Raw genomic sequence first — 27,585 nt, forward strand, 5'->3', positions numbered from 1 at the left:
ATTTGAAAAGCACTTACCCAATATATGAGAATGGCTGAATTCACTGGAAGCTCCTTTAGCACAAGCAAGTACCTATTCATGCTTGATGGTTCTCCAGATACCTAGCATTATACCTTGGCAATAGTGTACTCCAAAAATAATTGCAGCTTTATTTAATTCCTTATTCGTTTAGCATATACTTAATGAGAATTTGCTATATATTAAGCACTGAACTAAGTAATGGGACTATGTTAGTAGAAGTCACAGCCCAGACCTTCAAATAGCTTCCCATCCAAAGGGAAAGGCACAATAGATTAGAAACAGGTAGATTGGGAAGTCAGGGGCAAAAGTATAGTTGCTGTAGGGCACTCAGTATAGACCCCTAGATTCCTTAGGATACCAGAGAGATAGTCTAAGGGAAATAATATAGCAGAGGACATGCAGATGATAATAAGGAATTAAGCAAGCAAAGAGGTGGATAAAGAGACATGCTTTATCTAAATGAAACAACATAACTTACACATAGATAAACCCAAAGTGTTTACCAGACCTGGCATATTATAGCAGACATTCAACAGCAACAAATAAGTAATGATCACCCAAGCGTTATGTTACAGGAACCATCTGATACGTAAACTGGCACCATCTTCTCCCACCCTGAACCAATACAACTGTAAAGAAAATCACACAGCCATTGTTAAAAATACCACACACTGAACTTTCACAACCAGGATTCTGTGCAAAGATTCTCTGTGTCGATATTTTCCAGTGTCGGCACCTGCTTCCTGGCTTCTGCTTACCCAGGACTTTTTAGTCATTGCAAACATCACAGACTCAGTGTAATTCACTTTCACACACAGAATGCCTTGGCATGGTGGCTCTCATCGGCCACATGAGAGAGAGGCCCAGGGCTCTCTGAGAAGTCACAACTGGGGTTGCTTGTCTTCCCTCTGAAGGTTACATTTCATGACAGAGATTAAACATCTTGCCCATTCTAGTATTGCTTTTGAATTATGCACTGATGATAGCCACTCAAGCAAGTAGCTTACTCATTTCCCTTTGGTCTCTGTCTGGAGCTTCCCAATTTGGTCATTTCTTCAACAAATATTTCTTAGGTGCATACCATGTGTTAAGAACCGTGCTAAGTGAAGGGTACTGGAGTGAGTAAGAAGCAGCATGCCCCCTCCCTCATGGAATTTACATTGGAATGGAGCTACCCATTGGTCGTACACTAAGAAGTCAGTGAGCAGAAGCCCCACTTGCCCCACATCACTGAGGGGCTGGCACAGGCTGTTGGACATTCCCTCTCTGGAATTTGAAGATTGCCCAGAATTCTACTACAGTTTTTTGTTTGTTTGTTTTTTGGTTTTTTTTGGTTGTGTTCCACACACACCCCCCCCCCCACTGGACACTTTCTGTTTAACAGAGCTATCCAGGAAGTTTGGGGTATTGAATGCTCCTGCAAAATGTCATTTATTGACTACCAATTACATATAAGCATTGGACCATGCACTTCCCTTACATCATTTCTACACATATTATTTGAATTTTTTTTTTAAATGAAAAGACTAATGTTTCTTGGCAGAAACACATAAGACAATAAGTGATTTCTCAAGGATAGCAAATACATGCGATTACAGAATGTAATGTAACACATCCTCCCATATTCCTCGAGCCAGCATGCCACCGGGCTCACAGAAGAGGCTGATCACTGATCCTCCATACGTGTTTCTCGAATTGTTCAATCACCATAAAAGGCAATGAGTGCATGGTGCCAAATGCCAATGTGATACATGGACCATAAGAGGAAGAGCTCTCCTTTGGCAAATAATGTCAGTGGTAAGGCTTCATAACATGTATTTTGTGTGCATATATACACATTTATATTTTAAAGGCACTAATAATTAAAATATCGCCATTATTTTCAATTCATGGAATTCTAGAGGATGCCACTGGGCGGTAGAATTCCCACTATTTGGAAACAAGAACCCCATTTGTTTCCTTAATGTCAAGCACATTACACTGACAACTCTGAAGACTCTGTAGCTTTACCGTCCCAACATTACCCTCCAACTCTGAAGACCCTGTAGCTTTCACATGTTGTTCCTTGACTGCAACAGTGCCAAAATTTCCTTTATGAAATTATCCCTTCCCCATTAGATACAAATTAAGAGCCAGAAAGCAAAGCCCCGTTCCCTGCTCACCATCCAGCGGCTGACAGAGAACCCAGGAGAAACCTACTGAAACTTGAATTGTGATTGAAATCCTCTCGCAGTGCTGTTCTTAGTTCAATACCTCCTTTGCCTTATCCACACTGATATCCCTTTGCTCTCCTGTTTTAGGAAAACAGAGTTGATTCTTTTTTTTTTTTTCTTTTTTATTCTGTTGTTTAAAACCAAAGCACTCTAAATTACAAATCCCAACTACTATAGCTAAATTTGGAATGGTTTCTATGTAATAGACTGATTCTTAGAAAAGGAAAGGCTTTGTGAATATTACATTTACTTTCTTTATAGACAGACTTCTGGATAAAGACAAGTATCATCACCTACAGGTGTTTGTAGACTTTGTATTCATTTCACCAAAAAACATGTATTGTGTAGCTACTACGTTCCAGGCACCATGCAAATCACTTTCAATGAGTTATCTCATTTAATTCTCACAACAATCTTCCAGCTTCAGGAAGACAGGTTTTTTTTTTTTTTTTTCTTTTTTACTTCCTTGTTCACTTCACTACTGAATCTCCAGCATCTAGCAGATTTTTCACATGTAATAAGTGATTGGTGATTATTTGCTAAATTTATGAATAAATATGAGGCAGCCACTATCATATGAAAGAAAAAAATTGAGACTCTGACTCTGAAGTTGAATTAATGTATCATGGTTCCAAGCAAGTAAGTGATGAAATTTTAAATCCAGGCCTGTCTGATTACAGTCCTCTACCTCCTAAACAACTTGCTAAGCTTTTAGGTTTTGGGGACAACAGAGGTAAAAAAAGAGGGTTGCCAATGCTTAGGAATGTGGGCAAGCCCCTCTGATTCCTGGTCTCTTCATTGTGAAGTGGAGATACAGCCCTTGTTTGGCTTTTGTAAGATTGTGATAGTCTCTTTGAACATAGGGAGATAATGCGGTGCAGTGATAATATGTTAACATTAAGAGAGGCCATTGAGAGTCAACTCTCACCTTTGCCATTGTTTAGCATTGTTTAGTGGAGTGGCAAGCCTCTTAAGCATGAGATGAGTTCCACACCTCAAAACACCTGCCTTCTAGTCCTTTTGGAAAGGCAGGAAGAATTACAGATAGTTCATGGGCTAACTCTGTGAGTTGAATTATAAATGCAAGTTAAGATATATAAATATTTAATTATATAAATATAAATTGTATACACTTAAAGTATAAATTTGTACCTATATTTTATAAGACAAATTATAAATATAATGTAACACTTAAGTATAGATTTATATGATATAAATAAACTTGGTTATAAATTAAGGTATAATTATAATAACTTTTAATACCAGCCCACTCTAAATATTCAAGAATTATCCACTCTACTGGATTTCCTGGACTTCCCAGGGAATAAAGTTATATTAGGAGACTGCTCAAGTACCATTTCATGAACCATTCTTCCTTGGGTTAACTCTTAATTAGGGAAGAATAATAATGCTTAAAATGCCAGTCCCAAAGTCAGACCAAGACAAGGCTCAACGCAGAGATGATACCAACACAATCAACACAGAACCACTGATGGGCCATTTCAAATGTGGTCTTTGGCTTGTCTAGTTAGCTGTAGTCCGCCTGCATGTCGAAAGTATAAAGGAGAGTTATCCTGAGGGTCTTCCAGCAAAGGAAAGAGAAAACATGCATTCAAAAAAAGTAGAAAAAAAATTAAAGGACTGCAAAGAGGAACATTAACAAAAACTAGGACATTTAAAATATTTAAAACATTTAAAATAAAATACCAAGAGGAGCAAAGAGTTTCACTACATCTTAGTCAACAGAAAATATTCAAATAGCATAGAAAATTCCAGAAGAATGAGAGCCTGGTAAAAGCCTTTTATATTAGACAATTAAGAATTTCCTGATGATATCAGAGAAAGCACCATTAAACTCAAGATGGAGTGGGAAGAGAAGGAATGATAGTGTCTCCTTATAATCCTTCAAAAACTGGATGAAAATATGACTTCAAGTAAGAAGAAAAAAATGTGGAGAGCAACAGAAGAATTCTAAAAAAATCAAGGGAGTTAAAATAAAGAGCAAAAACACAGACCCAGGACGAGATAAGAGGCAGAACACGAGGAGGGGCTGTTGGAGGGCATTGGGTACCACTGGCTTGCACTCTACCTGGTAATATTTGCCTGCTGACCATTCTTTGCCTCTACGGGATGACCAGGCTCCCAGGAAAAACAATAATACTAGGTAATACCAGTTGCATTCTTGGATATTTATCTTCATCCAACAGCAGTATAGCTGTTACCATAATACCTAGATCAATAATTTGCTACCAAACCAGAACACGATGACCTTTAAATACAACATATTTCAAATGAAGGGCAAGCACACATAACAGTCCTTTCTCAGTGTGCGGCAGTGGGGGAAGGAAAGGTTGAGAGCACTCTGCTGTTTAGACAGCAATAAAACACTGTTTTGTAAACGTAACCAGAAATGCAAAATGGGCACCACTTTATCTTAAACATCAATGCACAAAAACCTGTATTATTCGAAACAAAGAATGAACCAGCTGAAATGGAGTCAGTGGCCTGACCAAAGATTTCGATACGGTCACCAGACCCAGCCTGGCAACTACTCGAAAGATCTTGTAACCCAGGTAATTTTCACAGTTCCCTAAAAATATTTCCAGGATGGTTTAGAAGATCACAAGTTAAATGCCCTTCATTCATTCCTTAGGCAGTACTGAGTACATTTTTGTGTCCAGAATTTTGAACTAGGAACTGAAGAATGGCTGGGAAGAAACAGGAACCAAAGAAAATAAAAAATCATCATCCCAACTTATAAATTAACTGATGTAATAATATGTAATTTTATGGCATGCATTTATTGGGCTTCTATTATACACAAGACATTGCATACAAGAAAAAGATGAGGAGTGCCTGGCTGGCTCAGTCAGTTACACGTCTGCCTGAAGCTCAGGTCATGACCCCAGGGTCCTAGGATGGAGCCCTGTATCAGGGTCCTTGCCCAACAGGGAATCTGCTTCTCCTTCACTCTCTCCCCTCCCCCCAGTTTATGTGCATTCTCTCTCTCTGTTTCTCAAATAAATAAATAAATAAGTAAAAGATGAATAAGGCCTGGTTTCACTCCTTAAACTAGGAATGACAGAAATTCAAAAGATAAAGAAAAAAAAATAAAATACACAGCCACAATTGCAAAATGATTTGGTGCCCGCTAAGGGAAGGAGAATGATCAGAGCTAAGTGCAATTTGTAAGAAATGGTTTATTTCGGGAAATATGCCTATTTTCAATTGCATTTTAAAAGAGTTATATTTCCCCACTAAACTTGTCTTTCAGGAGACTTATCTTATAGGCATATTCTACCAAATTTACTTTATGAAGATGTGCCCGAGAGTTCAATAAAGGACTTTAAAGCTAAGTTTAGGATATATTATCAATACTTCCAAACTGCCTTCCTTCTCAACCAAATGCCAACAGAAATCATGGTCAATCAGTCAACAAGTATCAAGACTATACACCCTGGGGACAAAGAATACCACAAATAGTTCCTGGTCTTACAATTTTAATATATGCTCTCAAGTGCAATTCTCACACATGAAAATATTTACAGATACACGGGCGGCATGAACTCTGATCTGTTGACCAGTCTGTGGCAGGATGGCTTCATGCTGATCTCTCTGCTAAATAAGACGAAATCTGTTCCAATAAGATCAGGTCTGGGTTCTGCTGGCTGTTTAGGTAGAGGTGGAATTAATCAGGGAACACTTCCTGAATTTGAGAGGTTCCTGTGATTTTAAAATTCAACAGGATTGAAAACAAGAGGACAGAAATAATTCCAGGCATTTGGAAAATTTGAAAAAGGCTGGGAGTAGGAGGGTATGAGAAGCTTAGCGCCTGACGATGGAGGTATTAAGTAAGAGGCAGTGTAAGGGAGTGGTTAAAATTTTAAGAGTTTTGGAGTTAGGCAATCTCAGTCCTTCTGGATCCTTTTTGTAACTTGGCCCTGGGCAAGTTAGTTATCTGAGTCTTACTTTCTGAACTACAAAATGAGGTAACACCTCCAACCCATCATGGTGATTATGAAAATTAGTTGAGATCTCTTCTTTTTAATTTATTAAATTAAACTTCATAAAACTAAGATTTTTCTCATTAAAACACTGTTTTAAAATGTTGAATCCCGGTGTATGGCACAAGAAAATACCCAAAGTTACTATTACTATCGGCAAGAAGAAGTCTGGCAAATTATCAACCTCAAAGCCAAAGTACAAAATCTGTAACATGTCAGACAAAGGGGAACCCTGATATCCCCATGTCCACTGCGACGGCCAAACAAACGTTTCCTTCAACATGGCTCTCCTCAGAAAGACTTCCATGACTGCTCTCCAGCTCAATTAGTCTCTTTGTTCACAGATTCCCAACAGCAGCTATGCCCTGTGCTTAATAATCTACACACATTGCATTCTAGATCTTTCCTCTTAGCGTCTTCCCTGAACCAGATCCTCCCCTGACTCTCTTATTTTTCCTTAACTGACCCCAAATCCTCCAAATCACCCAGGCTTGAAACCACAGTCATTTTCACTTCCTCTTCTCTCACTGCGACATTGAACCTATCACTTTATGTGATAAAGATCTGTATCGATTCTTTCTTCACAAAGTCGCTCATGTCCAGCCCTTCCTCTCATCGTCACCATCACCCCCTAATTCAGCCTTATTACCTCAATCTCGAAAACCACAACAGCCTGCTCACTGGGCCCCTGCCTGCAGTCTCTATCCAAGATAACCCTTCTTCTGTGATAACCAACCCTATAATCTGTCTTCTCCCTGCTTGTCCTGATGAAAGGCTGATGTCCCTTATGTAACTTACTAAACATGCCTAGGCCTACCGTTCCCTCTTAGACTACATCTCTCTCATATTAATTTAGTCTAATTCTAACATTCTATTCAACATGTATCATCTTCTCTTCTACCCCACTGGATTGTCCTGATTTCCCCCAATTATCCCTGGGGTTCTCCTCACCACTGACTTTGCTCATAACATTGTCTCTGTCCTACCCAGTTATGTCAAAACCTGACATACATCCTGGCCCGCAGTAGGTGATGAATAAGTATTAAGTAAATAATGAGATGAAAGCTGATGTCTGAATTTACCCTCAACCCTTGCACAATGCAGGGTTAGGGGCAGTGATGCCCCTCATACAGTCAAAAATCTGTGTATAACTTGTGCCATCCCCCACAACTTAACTAATTGCTTACTGTTGACCAGAAGCCTTATGAATAATATAAATGGTTGATTAACACATAGTTTGTATGTATATGTAGTAGATACTGTGTTCTTACAAGAAAGTAAACTAGAGAAAAGGAAATGTTACTAAGAAAATCCTAAGGAAGAGTAAATACATTTACAGTACTCTATACATATACACTTTGAAAAAAATCCACATGTAAGTGGAACTATGCAGTTTGAACCCGTGTTGTTCAAGGGCCAATGGTCCTTTCCTTTCTTCCTGGCCAATGCAAATCACTCTCCATCTTAAGGATCTACTTTTCCACCACCCTGGCTTCCATCTTGTCCCACTGGTCTTATATCTCTACCCACCTCTAAAACTCTTAGCATAGTTTGCTAATATAATGCCAATGAGCACATCTCCTTATAAAACAGTTTTTAATGGAAACTTAAGGCAGTAGTTAAAATCACTGACTCTTCTATTCTACGTGGTGCCTAGAATAGGGATATGTTGAGTGACTATCAGCATTTCACCAATGTCTGATTGTGTCACAGGGGTGGGGCTTCTCTCCTCATAAAGTTGTTCATCCCCAAAGGAAGATAATCCTTAAACTCCTTTTATAAGTATCTGAACCTTACTTTCTGAACCCCCATAATTATGGAGTGTTTTTTGTTTCCTGACTTTTTTAAAGTAGGCTCCACACTGGGCATGGAGCCCAGTGCAGGGCTCGGATTCATGACCCTGAGATCAAGATCTGAGCTGAGACCAAGAGGCAGACACTTAACAGACTGAGCTGCCCAGGCAATAGCTGCCCTATCGTTACCATAGTTTTTGGCAAAGCCTAGGCACACAGCAGAACCAGAAAAATAGCCATCAGCTTTATCATCAAGTGAGGTATGGTGCAGAATATGCTGTCTTCAAGATGACCGAGGAAAGAGAGAAGCAGTAAAAGAGGCTGTGATCACTTATGTATGAGTTAGTGGAAAATAAGAAATGAGGGAGGAAGATGAGGAACATTCACCTTAGAATAAGGAGAGAGTCTTTAGCAACAGACTAAAGGTGGACAACAAAGGACAGATAGACAGAGGCAGTGACCCTACATGGTCTGGGGGAAAAAACAGCAAACTGCTTTCTGATCCCTGGGAGCACACAAACAAGAAGTTAGGCAACCCGGTGTGCGCTGCGCTACAGAGTCAGCCTGTGCTAAAGATTAACAGCTGGTCTTAAAGGAGAGTAAAGATCAGGAGCAAGCTTGCAAAGCACAAAACACCTCTCTGGCAGCAGGCTAAGGCTGCAGGGCGGCAGATGCCCATATCCCACCAGTCCTCTGCAGAAACTGGCAGCATTTGACCGCTTAACTGCCAATAGGGCATTTCAATAAAGCACATCTATCCCAGAAGACGGCTGTGCGTACGGCCAGCATTTTTGAGATCTTCTGACGGAGAAGACAATTCCATCCTACTGATAGTTCTCCCATAAGAGAAGCAATGGGAATCAGGAAATCTGAGTTCTGGTTAAATACTACCTCCTCAATTCCTAATCTGTGGGAAGAGAGAAACCATGCATACCCAAAGGTAGGGAACAGGGCACTTTACAGGGGCCCAGACACATGCTGACAAGCCGGATGTGGTCACTGATGTAGGATCACTCAGTCAGAAAGGAGCCCTAGATGTGTGTCTGGAACAAGGGAGCATCTTTAGAAATGTCCTAAAGTTTTCTGACTGCCACTCTGGGGGCATGGGTGCCTTATTTCTGTAAGTAGGTGACAAGTCTCCTTAAGGACTGAGAGCCTTGTTTTGATCCCCTTTCTACCTCCCCTCCCCTTCCCAAAATACTTCCACAAACACCTTGCATATCCTATGAGCTCAATAACTATCTGGCAGTTGTCTGCCTGACAGGTAGCATCTGTAGCTAAAATCTACCCCATATTGAACCAACAAATTCAGTCTTCCGAATTTCAGTAAACGGGTCAACCTTGGAACAATCTTAAACTTGGATGATTAGCCGCATTGTTTCTGGTGAACCAAGTAGAAAATAAGACATTTTTTTAAGTGTCCCCATATGCGGTCATACAGTTTAAACTGAGATGGCTCACACCTCCGCCACCACACACAACACACACACACACACACACACACACACACACTTATACACACACATACTAAGAAAAAAGTGTGAAGAGCAGAGAGCTGATAAAGCCGTTTGCATATACTGTATAGAGACAGGCAGACAAGAATGGATAAGAGCAATAGTTTCACAAAGGGTTGTTAATATATAAGAAAGAGAGATACCAGGAATAGCCAAGCTAGTGTTTAAAACTGCATTTTCTTTGCTTTCTGCTTTTAAATTACACACTGCAAAGTCACTGAGGGGAAAGCTTTAAGAAAACTTTCATTTGCTATGGTACAGCTCGCCAGTCTTTCTTTGCCCAAAAAAAATAAATAAACCCCCTGGAAACGTTTCTTTCTTCTCATAGACACTAATAATGATAGCTTGAACTGTAAAGATTTGGTTTTACCGAAGGTAATGGAGTAATGTTTATTTCCATTAGACTAGGCCTATAAAATCCTCTTTTTATAACCATGAGCCTACAATTTCAAAACAGCAAAGCTTGACATTTTGGTCTCTGACAGGCAACACTTAATATTGGGATGTTTTAAAAATCTATATGAAAAAAGCTCTTAATACAAGATAGGCCGAACATTTTCCCCGCAAATGGTTTGTTTTAGCTATCTCTCTTCCTCCCGGACGGACGGGGAAAATCAGACAGCTTATTGGCTTAGTTTGTCAGGCCAGGTTAAAGGGTTGCAATGCTGAAAGACTCTTAGAGGAGCTTACCCTTGGGCTAAAAATAGCAGGCACTAGAGAATTATCTTAAATACGACCAAACTTGTTCTGTACTGTGAATGCAGATAACTGTAATATGTTTCCATTTTTGGTCATTTCAGGGCTTTTTTTAAGTTTGGCTTGCTGTAGCTGACTATTTAATTCACTTCGAATTCTATATATCACATTGGCTCGCAGAGATGGTGCCCAGGGTGCCTGACGGAGGAATTCTTATTCAGCTCTGCCGCTTTTGTTAAAATCTAATGAGCTGTTGGACTGCCAAGCCCAAGGTAGACAGGCCTTGCTAGGAATGTTAGTTAAGAGCCTACTATGTGCGTGCTTTTTCCTGATTATTCTGTGTTCCTCCTGTGGGGTGAGAAATTCAGTTCACCACATTTTATAGTTCAATAGGAATGTTTAACTTCTGGCGAGATCACGCTCATGGCTAAATAATCCACCAGCACTTACCAATTTTCCTCTCTGTCTTAGCAGCCATCTTTCCTTCTCTGTTGGTGTCTTCATGGTATGTCATTGCTAGCCTGACCACAGAATTCAGCCCATTATCTTCAAAGTAGTTAAATCTGTCTTTTTCTTGGGGAGGGTATGTGCTTTGGTGAGTGATGTGAAGTGTGTAAACCTGGAGATTCACAGACCTATACCCCTGGGGATAAAAATATATGTTTATAAAAAATAAAAAATTTAAAAAAAATCTGTCTTTTTTTTCTGGACAGCCAACTCCTCTGTCTGAAGTATTATGTACATAGTACATACATCTCAGTATTTTGAGTAGCTGAATGAGAACCTGGCACACAGCTGGTGCTTTTTACATAGTTTTTAAGTAGATCAAGGAATAAAATCAGTTTCTGGTTTAGAGTGTTCTATATAACAGCATCCTGAATTATAACACATGAGTCAGCCTAAAACCCTGGGCTGATCAAACCGTTCCCTTCTAACAAAGACAACTCACCAAGGTCTTTGCTAAAATAGCAAAAATGTCCATGAATTCAATTGCTCTACAAAAACTATGAAGTAATTCAGGTTAACGGGATCCTCTTGGCTATTTTTGCACCCTGGTTTCAACGATCCCGGGCCTATAAAGGAAAGCAAGGCCAAAAACATTCACAACTTCTGAAAAGCCCAGACACCTTGGGAAATGAGTGGTCCTTCGCCAGCCCACCATTTCTTTCCAGCCTTTGTGTGTAATTCTTATAAGAAATCACGTAACTGCCAGAAAACTATGGCACGAGAAACTTGTATAATCATGCCGTCAGTTTTCTACGAGGGGTGAATTCCTCCCATTATGATTTTTGACAAGGAAACTACAACAAGAACAAAATATTTGTAAAAATTGGATGCCTACATCTGTTGAGAGAGTTAAAACAGGCCAGGGAATATGGGCACCGGGATGGGGACAGTGTACTGGGAACCTACTGCTGTGCATGTTCATGAACTCCCAGGTAACAGCTGATTCCTCATACAGAGGCAGAGATCCCCTGATGCTCTGGAACCCTGAAAAGATATCAATTCTTTAGCTCTTCATTGCATGGGAGAAATACCCATCTCTCCCAAAGGGAACAAGAGGGAATACTTAACACCCATTATAAATGTGTAATAATAGTGTTTACACATGCCAACAGACAGTGGCTTAACACAGCCATGTGGCTCCCAGCTGCCATGCAAACCACCCGGATATCTTCACCTGAGCAGCAAGTGAATTAGAAGGTAAGTTCATAGCCTTTCTGGCAGCCACACAACATAGTGCTGTCACTGTTGGCTCTATTTGCAAACCATCTCTGGGAGAATGCACTCTCAGATCTTTGATGTGTCTTATTTTTAGCACGATGGGTCTGAATGGCTGGGAAGGTCATTTTATTCCCTCTCTCTCCCTCTCTCCTTCTCCGTCTGAATTTGGGAGAACCACTGCAAACCCAGCCATTAACTAGAATTCCTCACAGGTACGGCGCCGGCCAGGTGTGAGGCCCCCACTTAGGACCCATCCTTTCCCTCACACACTTTGTAATATAGCTTGAGGGACACTGCCTGAAAGCTAACATCTACACAGCCCCAGCCACAATTCAAAGGCCTTCACAAAAGGAGGAGCTGCTCTTTTGCGTGCATAACAATTAAAACTTACTCGGTCCCCAAGAAGGGTCACAAACGCTTTTCTACATTTAGGGAATGAATCATTTTTCCCTTGCCTGATAAAGGCTCCAACTGAACGCAGACCAGCACGAACCACCTTTACAGTACTCCATTGTTATAATGCAGTTTATGAAAATCCTATCTCTGGAAAACTTCCTTTGGACTCACTCCTTCAGACTCCTTCCCACTGGCACTCAGAAGAGGACAGATTTCCCTTCTGGTAACCCCAGCTACCCACCTACCCAGCTATCCCTGCCTCTGTACTTAATTTGCATTGATGCTCTCCTTTCCACTGCTTGGCTCCATGGAGGGCCCCGAGATGGCAGGGAAGCCAGACTTGCACACAGCCTGGAATCAGCTTTTATGCTACTGGATGAAAGGTCGGGTGGAAAGACCCACCACCGGCACAATTAATCTGGTCACTCAGGGACCATCCGCTAGTTCAAGAATAGCTTGCAGGTGAGTGATGGACAGGGTCATCGCCGCCTGACTGTATCAGGGGCTATTATGACAGCCATAAAGAGAAAGGGAAAAATTGAACAAGGGAAGAATTACTCCTGAAAGGGACATGAAGGGAGACACAAATGCCTTCGTACAAAGGATAAGCATGAGAAAGTACCAGGGGAGCTGAGCTGCTTACAGTAGTCAGGGTGGACAGCATTCTTTGAAATTGCCAAAGTTTGAATATTAATAAGGGGTCATGGCCTAACCAAAGCTCCGGGTCCATATGGAGAAATTCAAGCTGTCCATTCTGTCCCTTCAGGTGAAAGGTAGCACAGCTGGGGCACAGAGTTTGGATAAAGAAGTTACAGTTACAGCCTTCCTTGGGTTTCTAGACAGAAATTACATTTAGGGAACTCAGTCCTGCACATTAGCTAAAACCCTACATCTAAAATCAAACAGCACATTTTAATGATTACTTTTTTAGCCCTAAGTTTAGTGGTTTATTTTTAAGGATCTCCAGACAAAATGGGAAAAAAGAGGGAATTGCCTAGGGTGCTGATATTTCAATATAGTGTCCTCTGAATGAATATATGCACGTGAATTATGCACTGTTGGCATGGTGAGTTTATTTGGGACCTGGGTAAGAAAGCAACAAAGGGGGAACGTCTAGGTAATTCCATTCCAAAGGAATGTGGGGAGTTACTGATTTAAGAATAACTCTGCTGAGCTGTATTTGTCTTGACTAATGGCCCTATAGCCAAAGAGCTTTACTATTGACAAGAGAAAAAAAAAAAAAATCAGCAGCCTCTTTATCAGAGGAAATTCTAACAGTTGTATTTTTTAAGGGAGCCAGTAATCTGACAGATCATACAATGAAGTTCAACATTTCATGGAGCATTGTCTTACTTAGTGCTGTTACACAGGATAGTTTTACAGAATGACATCAAAACTCCACATCTTCCAGATCTAAAAATGTGCATGTCTGTTTGTATATATGTCTCATTTATCTCTTCTCATCGGGCATTAATACACATAGGCATGTGTGCAGATGAATCGAGAAGTTGACTTGCTCAAGGACCCCACTTTTTATTAAAGCATTGAATGGAAAGATTTCAAAATCATTTTCACATTTCTCCCATCTCAAAAATGAAGAGATCTGATTTCTGTAGCATTGTGTGACCCTGCGAAATGACTGTAGGGAGCTATTTAGAAACGCAGCCCTGAGAAGTACAGGTCTATGTGTCCTCCAGCTCAATAGTCCTGGACAGTCCCATTTTGAGTGTTTGCCTGCTTTTTATCATTTTATTTGTCTCATCTCTTTTGGTCAGGGCCCACTTCCTGCTATGATCTCCTTGCCTCTACCAGCTCATTAACTTCCTAAATCATTTCTTCTAATCTCCCATGTGCTCGGAAAACAGATAACTAGATTGGTTTAAATTGTAAGTAAAACAAAAGGAAGCCAGTGGTAAGTGAGGGCTGGAGAAGCTTATCTGGGAATAAAATGCATTAAGTATGAGGGTGTGATTTTTCTGCCTCTGGTTTGGCTCTGCCAAGACACTTTTACAAATGGTGTGTTTCTCAGCTATGTTTCAGACAATTAATAATACTAAGTTAATAATGGCCAAAGAAATGAGGTCTCCTCATATGAATTATAAAAATAACCACTGTGATTAAGTAAAAATGCATCCTATCTGTGGAACATACATCTTCTCTTTCAGCTATGAAGCATGTAGCTGGAAATAAAAATGAACCCGCAACTAAAGGGAAAGCGCGGGATCAGTGTTTTGTTTTTCTGTATCACAAAAGCAGCAGGGAGGTCACACGGTACCGCTGGAGGGTATCGAGACTTTTGCTGACTCAGAGAAGAAACACATTTGCCATTCAAAGACAAATTAAATGGCGCTTGGATCATGCCATGTGGATGACCAGACTCCGTTATCTGCCAAGACCAGGCAACATTCCGTTACCTCCCAATGCATCTAACCACAGACCACTCTTCAGTTCCGTGCAGACAGAATGTCTTTGTCAAAACTTTCAGTGGAACCAATACAGCAAAGCCGCCAGACTAGATTTGTCCTAGGAGACACTGACACAAATTCCTGTAGGACAGGGGCAGCCACCTCAGCCACGTTGGTGGGACTGCCGGGTGACAGGATTAAAGGAGCTAGAACAGGAGGCACCATGACCTCGGGTAACTCTCAAATCTGCTGCCCGTAGAACCCTGGAATTGGGGAGCAGCAGGAGAGAGCAGTCACTTAGCCCATGCAGCATGGTTGCATTTAAATGCTCAGGCATTTGCCCAGACTCTCCTCCAGAAGGAACAGGAGGCGAGCCTGCCCATCAGGCAGCACCGTCTGAAATTAAAAACCAGGCAGAGAGATGCAGCTCAGACAAGAGCAGGGTGTCCCCGCTAAGCATGTGCTGGCAAGACACAAGAGGATCCTGACATGAGAACATTTCTGGACCGAATCTGATCTGGCCAGGATCCCTGGACACCCTGGAGAACTATGTCTGGAAAAGAGAAGCTCCAACTTCACATCTGAACAAATGAAATGGTACCCAGGGAAGCTAATGTCCTTAGGCCAAGAGCCCGTGGAAAAACCAAGGGCATTCTTAGAATAGAGGCACCTTTTTTCCCAACCTAAGCACCACTCAGAAGCAGAAATGAAATGACTGGGGAGAAGAGACTTAGGCCAAGGTATTATAGGAAATATTGACTACAGCTCAGTAGGGGTGTAATGCTTGGTACTTCCACAGAGAAGAAAAGGATAGATCTAGAGTCTATCTGTGTGGGCCTCCATCAAGGGAACCAGACGGACCCTGTGTTGGACTATCCCATGAGGCAATGAGCAGAGGGTTCTAAGAGACAGAAAGCCCACATATTCAGGATGTCACATATAGGCAAAAGCATGTCAGCCCTGCTGGCTGGACAGAAATACCATTTTCAGAAAGAAAGGTCAACAGGCCTAAAATGGTACAGAACAGTTTCATCCAAAGGAGCCCCACATACTTGGACAAGGGCATAATATTCTGGTCACATCAGCCCAGCAAAAGAACTTTCTGCTGACAGCTTTGCTCTCTCCCCTTGGGCTGGCTTCTTCTTGCCTTCCCTCAGCCATTCCAGTGAGCAAACTGCTGTTTTCCTTAATGCACTACACGTAGAACACCAGACATCTCAGGTCTCCCGATTTCAAACACTCTGTCCCACTGCCCTGCGCTTGTGGGGCCCCATGACTGGGCTCTCCCTTTGGCATCGACAGCCCCAATGACAAGGAGAAATGCTCTCCAGAAAAATTTCACTTCAAGGGGAAGGCCATTCTGAAGATAATAAGCATACCAATTCAGAGAAAGGGTAGAATTGATCTATTTGTGAAGACCAGGATAACGAGCAGGTGGAGAAAGTCCCTGCTTTGCTTCCTTTCTCAGACCATCTATCTCACTTGATTTTACTGACCTGCCTTTATCACTAACCATGAGCTCCATGATGCCACAGACTGTGTCTACTCTCCACTGTCTCCGCAGAAATTGGCAAGGATGTGAGCACACTAGCAGTTGGCAATAATTATTTTTTGATGGATGGGTAAATAAGTAATAACTTATTTAACTTTTAAACTTATTTAGCTTTTAACTTTTAAAATCCAGAAGTAGGAAGCCATGTGAAACTATGCAAAACTTGGAAACCATACGAGAAAGCAGAACCACCTATATCACAAGTGATGTGGAATGAAACGACCAGTGGGGAGTAACAATCCTTGCTAATACCTGCCTTCCAATGCAAGGCCCTGAGGTTTTGAGTCAGCGACTTAACAGGATAAACCGTCAGGCTTGCAGATGCGGCCTGCGACACTTTCTGTCTTCAGACCATCTGAGGAAGATGGGGAGGATTGAACCCATCTAAGGACCTCTCAAAAGTGAAAAAGTACTCAGCATCAGCTTCTACTCTTGCCTCTGGTGCAGAACTATCAGCCACTAAGGGAAGTGGTCTCTGCCAAGACTCCTTAGGTCCTGGTGAGGGCACTTCCTCTGTTCTCTCTTCCCCTTTCGCTAAGGTGCACGATGGTCAATAATGTCCGTTCTCCCCCTCTCTAACTCCTCTATGGCAGGAGAGTTCACTCAAAACGCTGAGCTTTCGCCAGTGATTTGGTAATGAATTAAGAGTTAACTGAGGTGCAGAGACAACAAGGAAGCTTGCCAGAGTGGAACTAGAGAATTTCATGACAATTAGCGCTGATTTGCGCTCCAAGAATAGAAAAAAAAAAAAAAAAAAGTTTTAAAGGAGAACAGAAAAAGCTACTCACACATACACAACCCAAAAAAGCTTTCTAGCACTGGCTGAAAATGATACCGTTGGATGACAAAGAAACACACTAGCTTAGCCAATTAGCATTCACCCGAGAAAAACAAGTGCTTTGGAGGGAAGGAAGGAAAGGGCCCCATCAACACCAATATCAACTCTACAGTGGCCCTCTCTGTTTATCTCCCCAAAGGAAGTGCTACCTCCCCACTTTTTTGTGACCCTCTCGACAACGGTGGGGGAAAAAATGTTAGTTCAACATTATCGCAAGCCTGAATATGACTCTATTTATGTGACAAGTTGACAACATACAATTTCATGCTTGTTGAACTGATCGGTGTTATATATTCGCTGTGAATATTATGAAGCCTCGCCATTATAAATATGAAACAGTATACACTTATTCAAAATAACTCCAGCAGTGGGAATTTATAGCTTGGTTGTTTGTGTTCTTACGAAGTCCAAATACCACCTTAAGAAGCTGCAGCGCGCAGAAACAGATGTGCAGTGTGACTGTGACCAAAATGGATCGGCGATGACCTATGTGAGAACGGGCTATGACATTCTGGTCTGCATGGCAGCTGACACTGGCTTGTATTTAGATATGTGGCTGTTGAGAACACCATGTCCTTAGAGCTCTGTTTAAACATGGGCCAAGGCATTTGTCTACTGGACTAATTATTTTACCACCCTTCTATGGCAAGTATCGCTTTTTGTTTTCCTAAAAAGAAGAAGAAGAAGAAGAAGAAGAAGAGAGGAGAAGGAGGAGGAGGCAGGAGAAGAAGGAAAAAAGAAAGAAAGAGAATGCATCTGCATGCCTACAGGGACGCATTTCCACCATGCTGCTTAGAGTTCCAGAAAGTACTTTAAACCTTGGTTTTGTCACGTGACTGTTGGCAAGGGTTCCTGAGTACCTGCATAACAGGACTGTACCATTTGCTTGATTAGGGGCCTGGGAAGGGAGCACGGCCACAGACCATCAACTCAGAAGCTGTCCCAGCAAGTGTTTTCGGTTGGGTTGTTGTTGTTGTTGTTGTTGTTTCCTCCTCTTCCCGCTACCCCCCCCAACCCTTTCTTTCCCTTAGCGAGCTTCAACCAATTTGCAAGTGTTCCCTTCCACAAGGACAAATTTGGAAGAGTGAAGAACAACACAATTTATCCAAATGTGGAAGGAAATGAAGGAGCCAGGCCCCTTGCTAAAGCTAGATATCAAAAATTTGCATAAATAGTTTTCCAACAACAGAGGTGCTATTTGGAACAAAATAAATTGCTTGTATTGTATGCAAGGACACAGACCTTGACCAGGTTTGTGGTTGCTTCCCTGCTCTTGTTTCTCAAGTACACCCAGATAGTCCCTCTAAGAAGCTCAGGTTAGCTGCCCTCCATAGGGAGACCTGAAAAGGTAATTGTTGACTTATTTTTTTATCTGATTATTTATTTTTAGGTTGACTTAAAAAGGATATTGTTTATATTCGGAGTCTCCAACAGTTTTACTTGGCTAAGAAAAATAAGCCCCCGACATTTAAACTTTCAGTTAAGTTGTTCCAGGATTGTCTAGTAATTGTTTTGTGTTCTTGTTGTTTGTTTGTTGGCTTAGCATTGGGTGATACTTCTGGCTCTTATTTTGAGATCTAGCAAAGGATTCGGTGACTGGCATCCCGAGTCTCTTTGGAAACATGTTAATTACAGTGTTCTGGAACTTCCCCATTCTAACAGAGTTTGCTATCCCCAAACCGCAACTCTGAATAATTTTCCTGTTGGACTAAAGCAAAGGTGTTGTTGGTCTGTCTAGTAAGCCCAACCCACACGATAACATAATCACATACATTCATTTCTCAGGGACCTTGGCAGTTCTTATCTCCTTGCTTTTATGATCTCTTATGAACAGCCAAGAATAGCAATTTTCAGCCTGTTTGTAAAGTCATCTTAGTCTGAGCCTAGCCTTCTCCTCTTTTATCACACAGCGATATTCTGCAGCTAAAACCCATTCGCCACATCGAAATTTGCTCTGAGCTCCATTTTAGAATAATGTAAGCGTTCCCTGCGTGCATGGAGCATCTCAACAAAGAATGGAGGGCAATTATCATTTCAATGAACTATTTATTAATAGAAGATGGTTTGTGTGCTTTGCTTAGATTTATTGATGTGCCGCCCACTGTACATTGTAGCCTGAAGCTACTTAATTCGTGGTCGTCAGCATCTCTGCTGAGCAAGTCTACCGCTCACATGGTCCCGGTTCTTCTGTGTGCTTTGCTCAACTTGATTTTACCATTCTATCACCTAGAACATTAAACACGAGGCTTGAGTTCTGTGTTAAATCACAATTGTTTCCTATTAAGTGTTCCAAGCTACCCATTTTTATTAACAGTTACTTTATTAAATCCTTAATAACATAGATAGAATAGTTAGTTAATTTGTGTGTTGAGCCATGGATGTTAATTTGTAAACATAATAACATACTGCAATCATTTGCATAATAGCATTTTAATCTTTTTAGTAAAAGCTGTAATTCCCTACAAAGTACACTGCAGCAGAAACTAAGTGACTATTGGTAATAATACAAAAGGCCTTAAAATTCTGATCCTATTATAGTGTTGGAACATACCCAAACTGCTTCCATAATCTCTGAAATGTTACTGTTCTCTGATTTAGGTGTCTGTGTCAAGAATAAAAATGAAGTCTAACTGGTAGCAGCCGACTATTTCCTAAATGTAATTTAGTATTCACTAAGCACCAGCACTTTGCAAATTGCTCTGAGGCTTTCCTTCAAAGTTCAGAGCTCCAGCTACGCATATTGTGTGAGGAACACCAAGGAACTCACTCTAAACTTAGTTGGGCTGAAGACGGGGCTCTGATAAATCGTGCTGATTCAGCACAAGGAAAGGCATCAGCCCCCAAAGATGGGGCTGCTGAGTCTCCTGCCCCTCCTCCGGCCCTGTCACCCGGCATGCAGCTCCTTGAACTGAGCGTATCTTTGGAAGGGAATGAAAAAGGGGAGGAGGTTATACAGAACAAACAAAATTTTTTTCTGGGGAAAATAAAAATCTATAGGAGGCTTGTCTCTAGAGCCAATTAACACCAATCATAAGACTGCCCCCCCCCCCCGTAAAAAAAGTAGTCGTTTAAAAGTCAGGCCAAGTCATTTTACGCAAGATCTGGTAATTCATTAACCCATCCAGCCACAAATCTTGAATGAGTAACTTGCAGTAGTAATGGAGATGGGCAGATCTACAAGGTAATAGTGTTCAGAATCTCCAACTATGCAAATTGTTCTATCACTTAGAAAAGGCCCAAAAGTATCTCGATGGTTGTTTTGGGACAAATGGCGTAATGGATAAGAAGTCATTTATCTTCATAAAGTTTTGCCCTTGCCGAGAGTGAGATTGTGTATTTATTTCACTGTGTACCTCTCTTCCCCTTTCCCTAGCACTCATTCTACTACTTGTAATTCAGTATCTCTGGCAGGCTACAGGAAAAGACAGTTTCCCTGCTTTGCTTTCAAAACTATACATCAGAGTACACAATGTTGAAAGTAACCTCACGGGTTAAAGAAGAAGGGGGAAAAAAATGGTCCTTACAAAATTGTTTTACATCGCAGGCAATTCATTTTCTAAAACCCACAATAAAAGTTTTCATTGCTAAAAGAATAGGCACATAATTATAGGGACAAATTAACCTTGTTAAAAATGTGAAGTCTGGAGTAGGGAAGAGTAGAAGAACAATTTGGCTCTCTGTTTAACAACTCGATCTTGAAAGTTCATCTTTTTATCTGCTTTGTGTGTTGATCTCATTCAGAGGGGAGCCATCTGCTGGGCTGTGTCTCCGCGACACTGCATATAGACAGGCGGACATGGACAAACAGATACGACATATGTGTAAGGCTACTAGACAAGCACACACCATTGCTATACAAATAGACAGTTTGTCCAATCCAGCATCCTGAATCCTGATTACTTTAACCTACACTAATATCTTCCAAGTAAATCTAAGAGGCAATGAACCACTTTTTCCTGATTCCTCCCTAGGTTTTCCTCCTCAGGAATGTGGGTCTCCACTTGTCGGGCCCCAAAGAAATCTAGGCAGAGTCATTGTTAGGGAAATGACCCTCTGGAGAATGCAGAAGGTGGGAAAAACCCAAGCTATGCCTATAAAATGGTTCAACTACATCTGGGAGCATCTAGAGTACCTGGCATGAAATAATTGGCTTGTACTCGAAACACACACACACACACAGGCACACACACACACACACACACACACACACACAGTACATTCCATAATCATTGTGCCTAATTAAACATATAGATTCTCACTTTCCAAATTGCAAATGGCTAAGAACTGGATCAACTTCCATGAAAAACAGCAGTCAACCCCATCTCTTATAACCGCAGCTTACATTAACAAAAGCAAAACCCAGGGGGCGCCTGGGTGGCTCAGTGGGTTAAGCTGCTGCCTTCGGCTCAGGTCATGATCTCAGGGTCCTGGGATCGAGTCCCGCAGCGGGCTCTCTGCTCAGCAGGGAGCCTGCTTCCCTCTCTCTCTCTCTCTCTCTGCCTGCCTCTCTGCCTACTTGTGATCTCTGTCTGTCAAATAAACAAATAAAATCTTAAAAAAAAAAAAAAAAGCAAAACCCAGCAAATTTGGTGGTGGTAGAAGATGATCACATTAACCAGCATGTGCGGCTTACTATTTATGAGTGGGGGTTGATTCCAGCAGACATAGCCCTGTGGGTCAGAACTCCTAAGCCATATTTTTTCCAGTGGTCAGCATAATGGCAGAGAGGAAATAGGGTGATAAACCAGATGTTCCCAAGATAAGGCAGATGTTATCAAGGCAAGAAGTCTAAAATAGTTTCTGACTGAGGTGTGTAGGTGACCACACACACAGTCACACACACACACACACACACACACAGAAAAACACTATTTAGTCTCCCTGCAAGATAAGCCGACAGTAGAGGCTGAAAATAAAACAGCACAGAGGCTGGGTCAGATTGTTGCTTCCTGATTTGTGACTCTCCAAGATGAACATCTAACTGATTTATACCCAGAATTTGGAATTTTGTGGTAGACTACAAATGCAAAGATAAGTACAACATAAATTTTTAAAATACTCCATAAGTCTCCATGAGTTTCAACATTTTTCAATGTTCTTATGTTACAGCCAATTATCTCCCCACTTAAATGGCTATTATTTTCTTCCTTGAAGTCGATGTTCTCTGTTAAGTGTCATTGCCAAGTGTGGCAAAAATCTGGTTGGGGGCTGTAAATTTAATTCAAATGACAAACATTTATTGATTGCAAATTGGAAATTCCAGAAATCTCAAAGAAGTGATTATTGTAAACTAATTCAGAGTCTCTGAATAACACAGGAGAATTTATTCTCTGGATGATTAAATTAAGGTGGGGTTGTTTTGACACAGATTTTTGTCTCCGTTGTTCTGTTAAAATTCCAAGAGGTTTGCCATTCATAGAAAAGTCTGTCTGACCACAGGCACAGTCAGGAGCAGGAATTCATTACCATGGAAGGCTGCAGAATTTCCTCCAAGGAGACAAGTGAAAAAAAGCAGACATCACGTAAATTTGTGGATTGGGTTAAATATGTTCTGCCCCTGAGGCAGCCGAGAGATGGAGAGTCCCTTTGTAAAATGACTCACAAGTCTTAAGAAAGTACTTCAGCTCCTAAAGGTGAGCAGAAACATAACCGGGAAGATATCCATGAAGTTCTGATTCTCTTTGGAATATTTTTGAGTTAGCATTCTTTGCCACCTCCCTCCCTAACCTAACTCATATTCATCAGGGCTGATGGAATTTTCCTTCAAGGTGCTTCAAGTCTTTGTTCCCTGGACACCATCCCCTCTACTGTCACCTTGTCCCTTCCCTGCACCTGCATTGCATGGGATTCGGAATGCAGCAGGGCCTGCTGTCCAGTTTCTTCTACTTTCTGCTTGTGCACGGCTCTTACAACTATGGGAATTAACACACTCTTAAATACAATCTCCATCATATTGCCCTCCTGCTAAAACTCTTCCCTGGCACTCTCACTCCTACTGTGCAAACTCTAAACACTCCCGATTGGGTTCTCACGGTCTGCTGTAATCAGGTACCCACCTTAGATCCAAATCTACTTCTCCTACTCCTATGTTCCCATCAGTACATATTCTACTTCAGGTAAATCGAGCTCCTCGCTTTCATACCCCCTCTATGAAAACATTTCACTCTTATTCTTGTATCAACCTAGGTGATGTTATTCTTGCTTCTTCCCTCCTTAGCAAGGATACACATGCACAGACACACACGTGTATATGTGTACATATGCACACACACAGTCCTGCAATTGATAATATATGTAGTATATAACTGTGTATATAAATACACATATACACATATACATGAATATACAGTGTCACATTATTTTTAATTGCTAATAAACATCTATATACGTACACATGTAAACACGGTTTTCCGCTGTTTGCTAACTGTTTCACATTAATTCATTTGACCTCCCAAACTAGGTTTAAGGTTCTTTAGGAAACAGATCCTTTGTGCTTTATATGTAATTATATTTGACCTAATGGGATTCATGTCATCAGCAAATACATGATGGCCAATTCATTCCTTTTGTTGCAATTTTTTTTTTTATATTTACTTGCTGTTGTTTTCCAACAAAATATCTAGAAAAACTTCAGTGAACAAGACAAGCAAGTGCTCTGATCCCCAAATGCTCAGTCATCTGAATAGCCAAGTTCTTTGGAACTTTTTGATAAGTACGTAACATATGCCCATTTTAGGGAGAAAAAAAGAGAGAGAGAGAGAGAGAATACAACTGAAAGTTAAAAGAAGTATCAAATCACTTGCATTCCCACCAGAATAACCAGGCATTCTCGAATGCTTCCGACCACCATTCCCTTGTTGGCACAATAGGACACCTTACAGACAGATAACGGGAAACCACCTCGCCCTTTATCTCCTGCCAAAGTCCACAGTATCAGACCTTACTGAGCACCCCTATGATCCCTTGATATAAATGCTGGTTGCAGCTGTGGACCCTTGTCTCCCCATTAGCAAAGGCAGACTTCAGAACATATTATGAGTCATGACCTAGAAACAGCTACATTCTCAATCTCCATGTTCTAAAGAACCCCAAGTAGCTGCATTCAGAAGTAACAGACAAATGAATGGAAGATGCTCATTCAGTTGCATCAAGAAGGCATCGAAAGCAGATGTTTAAAGGAAGCAGGGACAAGGGGGCCTGTGGTGACCAGAAGGGCCAGTGTGCTATTTACACTAATCCTGGGGCCACCCATCCTTACATACCTCCATGCTGTAAAAGCACTCCTTTATTCCCTTTCTTCAAACAATGCACAAAGGCAAGAGAGGGAAGGAAGTTATGTTGCAATATTCTGAAACATAAATCTTGCTACCAACCTGTCCAGAGACAGCATCCTGTTTTCCTGACACATGGGTCAGATTCACTAGAGGCTGCACCCAAACAGCTTCTGAATAAAACCTGGTTTTTCTAAGTGGCTTCTGAATAAAACCTGGTCACCTGCATTTACACATCCAGCATAGGTCATGTAACCAGAGACTGCTGTTTGTGTGTCCAGTTTCTCAACGAACGTGGACAACTGCATATTGGCACCTCTTTCTCTCACTAAGGAATTCACTCCTTCCTAAAGTGGGACATTCAATTGTGTTCTTGTTTTCTCTTAAAATCAAATAAAAATAGGGGTGCCTAGGTCCCTTGGTCAGTGAAGCGGCTGGCTCTTGATTTCAGCTCAGGTTGATATTGGGGTGGTGAGATGAATCCCTGCGTCAGGCTCTGCTCTCAGCATGGAGTCTGCTTGGGATTCTCTCCCTCTCCGTCTGCCCCTTCCCCTGCTTGTGTGCGTGCACTCTCTCTCTCTCTCTCTCTCAAATAAATAAATAGATCTTAAAAAAAATAAAGTCAAATAAAAATTAAACTTAGATTCAAATGTATGGAAGAGGCCAAAGGAAGAAATTTCTATTTACTCCCCAAGGTTTTAACATTCGGCTCTACTATCCATAGACTGTCTATATCCTGTCTGTATCTCTAAATACCCCTTTCTATCCCCTTTGATTAGAATCCAGAAATCCTGTGGCCAGTTTCCTGGGGTGTCATCGATAGGCTACTGGAGTTAGGGAAAGTGTTGAACTGCTTGGTGCCTCATTTTATTCTGGGAATCAGCAGTAGATAATGCTTGTTATTGGCAGATCTGAGGTGGTGGAAACCGTGACTGTTTGGCTTGCTCAAGTACAAGGCCTTCACAAATGTGATGAGGCAGGGCTTTGAGAACTGGAAGAAAGTGAGCACGGGTAAAGTCCACGGGGAGAGGCTTAAAGGCACAGGCTCTGGGAAGGGCTTCAGTGAAAGGCAGCGTTGAAGAAAGCACCCCAGAACTGTGGTCCATCAAGGGTTACTGTCTGCCTCTGGACCTCCCTCACAGGGAGAGACGATTTTCAAATTCCACCTATGCTCCACACACATTTTTTTTTCTCCTGTTACAGAAGAGATGTCTGAGTTTAACGCTAGAGGGCAAAGAGTAGAGGCATCTTGGCTGTATGCAAATGCTCGGGAAGCCGCTGCTGTGTGTCACAGTGTTGCCACATACGGCCTTACCCTTTGCACAGGCAAAGAAGAATGAGGTTTGTGACATCAGAGAAAATTGTTACAGGTTATCTAAACGGTCACTTTCGCTGTCACTAAGAGAATTCCTGACATCTCTGTCCCAGGGCCCTAGCCATCTCCATAATTTTATGTGGCTTCTATTCTTCATATCCTGTCTCTTAATGATCCTGTATCTTCTCTCTGAAAGCTGACCAGCTTATCCTAGCTGTTTTATAAAAGGGAATTTCAGTGTCTTTTTTTTTTTTTTAGGGGTTCTCAGCCTCAGCACTATTGTCATTTTAGGGCCAAATAGTTCTTTGTTGTGAGAAGCTGTCCTGGGCTCTGTGGGAAAGTTAGCAACAACACTGGTCTCTACCCACAAAATGCCAGCAGCAGCCTCTACTTTCAGACCTAAACATCAAACCTATCTCCAGACACTGCTAAATGTCCCTTGGGGGGGCGAAAACACTCTGAGTTGAGAGTCACTGGTTTAAAATGAGCTCATGAAAAAGTAAATTAAATGAACCTTGTGTTTTAGAGCACAGAAAACAATTCTATCAGTGGTAGAAAGTTATACAAGGAAGGGAAAGGGATGTCTTCGTACAGATTAGAGTATCTATATATAACTAGTTGGTGAGCAAAGTCTCCTAAAGGTATAAATGAGAAATACTGATGCTGATGCCACCACACCAAACATGGGGACATGAAGTCATGCTGAAGGGATTTTTCGAAACTAGCCCACCAGGAAGGCATGGACGAACCCCCACTCCGAACTATCAGTAATTCCCTAGCCGTCATCTGCAAAATGCATGGCAATTATCCAACATGGAATAGCCGATTTTTAGATAAGAGGTCTATAGAGATGGACATTTTTTGAAGTACTATTTACTTAATGCAGCATGACTTAAAAACGGGCCTGTCGCCTGACAAGTGTACTGAATGAGGAATGTTCAATTTACCAGTTCTAACTAGCCAAGTCCTCACATGAACTTTCTAAGACCTGGCTGAGAAGCCTGGGAAGTGTAACTAACCACAGACCTTCAGGGTGTCTTCTCCACAGCCCTGACTCCCCCGCCTTCAGCACTCTTCTAAGACTCCGTTCAGACATCTTAGAAGATATTAGTTATGGCCAGAACCTACAGCCACCCCAGCTCCCCCACCCAGCAATCCCTTCTTCCACGTCAACTAACACTGAAAGGAAGGAGTCTGTTCTATTTTTAAATATAGTCAGCAAAGCAGCGGCTTCATACGTCTTTGTAAAGGATGGTTGTCACCCAACCTCACTGTTACTGTATTTTTCTTTCTTTTTCTTTTTTTTTTTTTTGATCAGTGATATAGACTAGGAAGTCAGGTCGATTTGGGGTTCAATTACCTGGTCTTTATTTGTCAACTGTGTGCCTTGGGAAAAATCACTTAACCTCTCTGAGACTCGGTGTCTGCATAGGCAAAGCGGAAATAACACTCAGGGTACCTAAAGAATATGCTGTTTTGAGGGAGATGTGAGAAGAAACTTATAGAGCAGGGGGGTCTCCAAATGTTGGCCGCGGTTGTTATCATTCATTATTACTGTTATTAATACTAATATAGTCACTATTCACTCATTAGTCAACACACATTTATTCAACACCTTCTGTGTGCTGGGTGTTGAAAAACCCCGGTAAGTATTGCAAAATTGGTTTTCTTAATGACTCAATAAACATTTATTCAGTGGCTTTTATGTGCTGGGTGCTGGAAAAACTCAATAAATATTGTAAAATTGGCTTTCTTAATGACTCGAGATTTCAACCAAATACACTGAGGTTTAAAAAATGTCTCTGCTGGTGGGATTAAAAAATACACTTCAAGTGCTTTGCA

The 27,585-nt window shown here is 41.4% G+C and overlaps 1 protein-coding gene across 4 annotated transcripts in view; it reads right to left on the bottom strand.

Moving 5' to 3' along the window:
* Positions 1-27,585, bottom strand: part of PPARGC1A (PPARG coactivator 1 alpha) — a 662,229-nt gene that overhangs the window by 66,353 nt on the left and 568,291 nt on the right. The window lies entirely within an intron of this gene.

This window comes from Mustela nigripes, chromosome 1 (genome assembly GCF_022355385.1).
Source record: "Mustela nigripes isolate SB6536 chromosome 1, MUSNIG.SB6536, whole genome shotgun sequence".
In the NCBI taxonomy this organism is placed as follows: Eukaryota; Metazoa; Chordata; class Mammalia; order Carnivora; family Mustelidae; genus Mustela; species Mustela nigripes.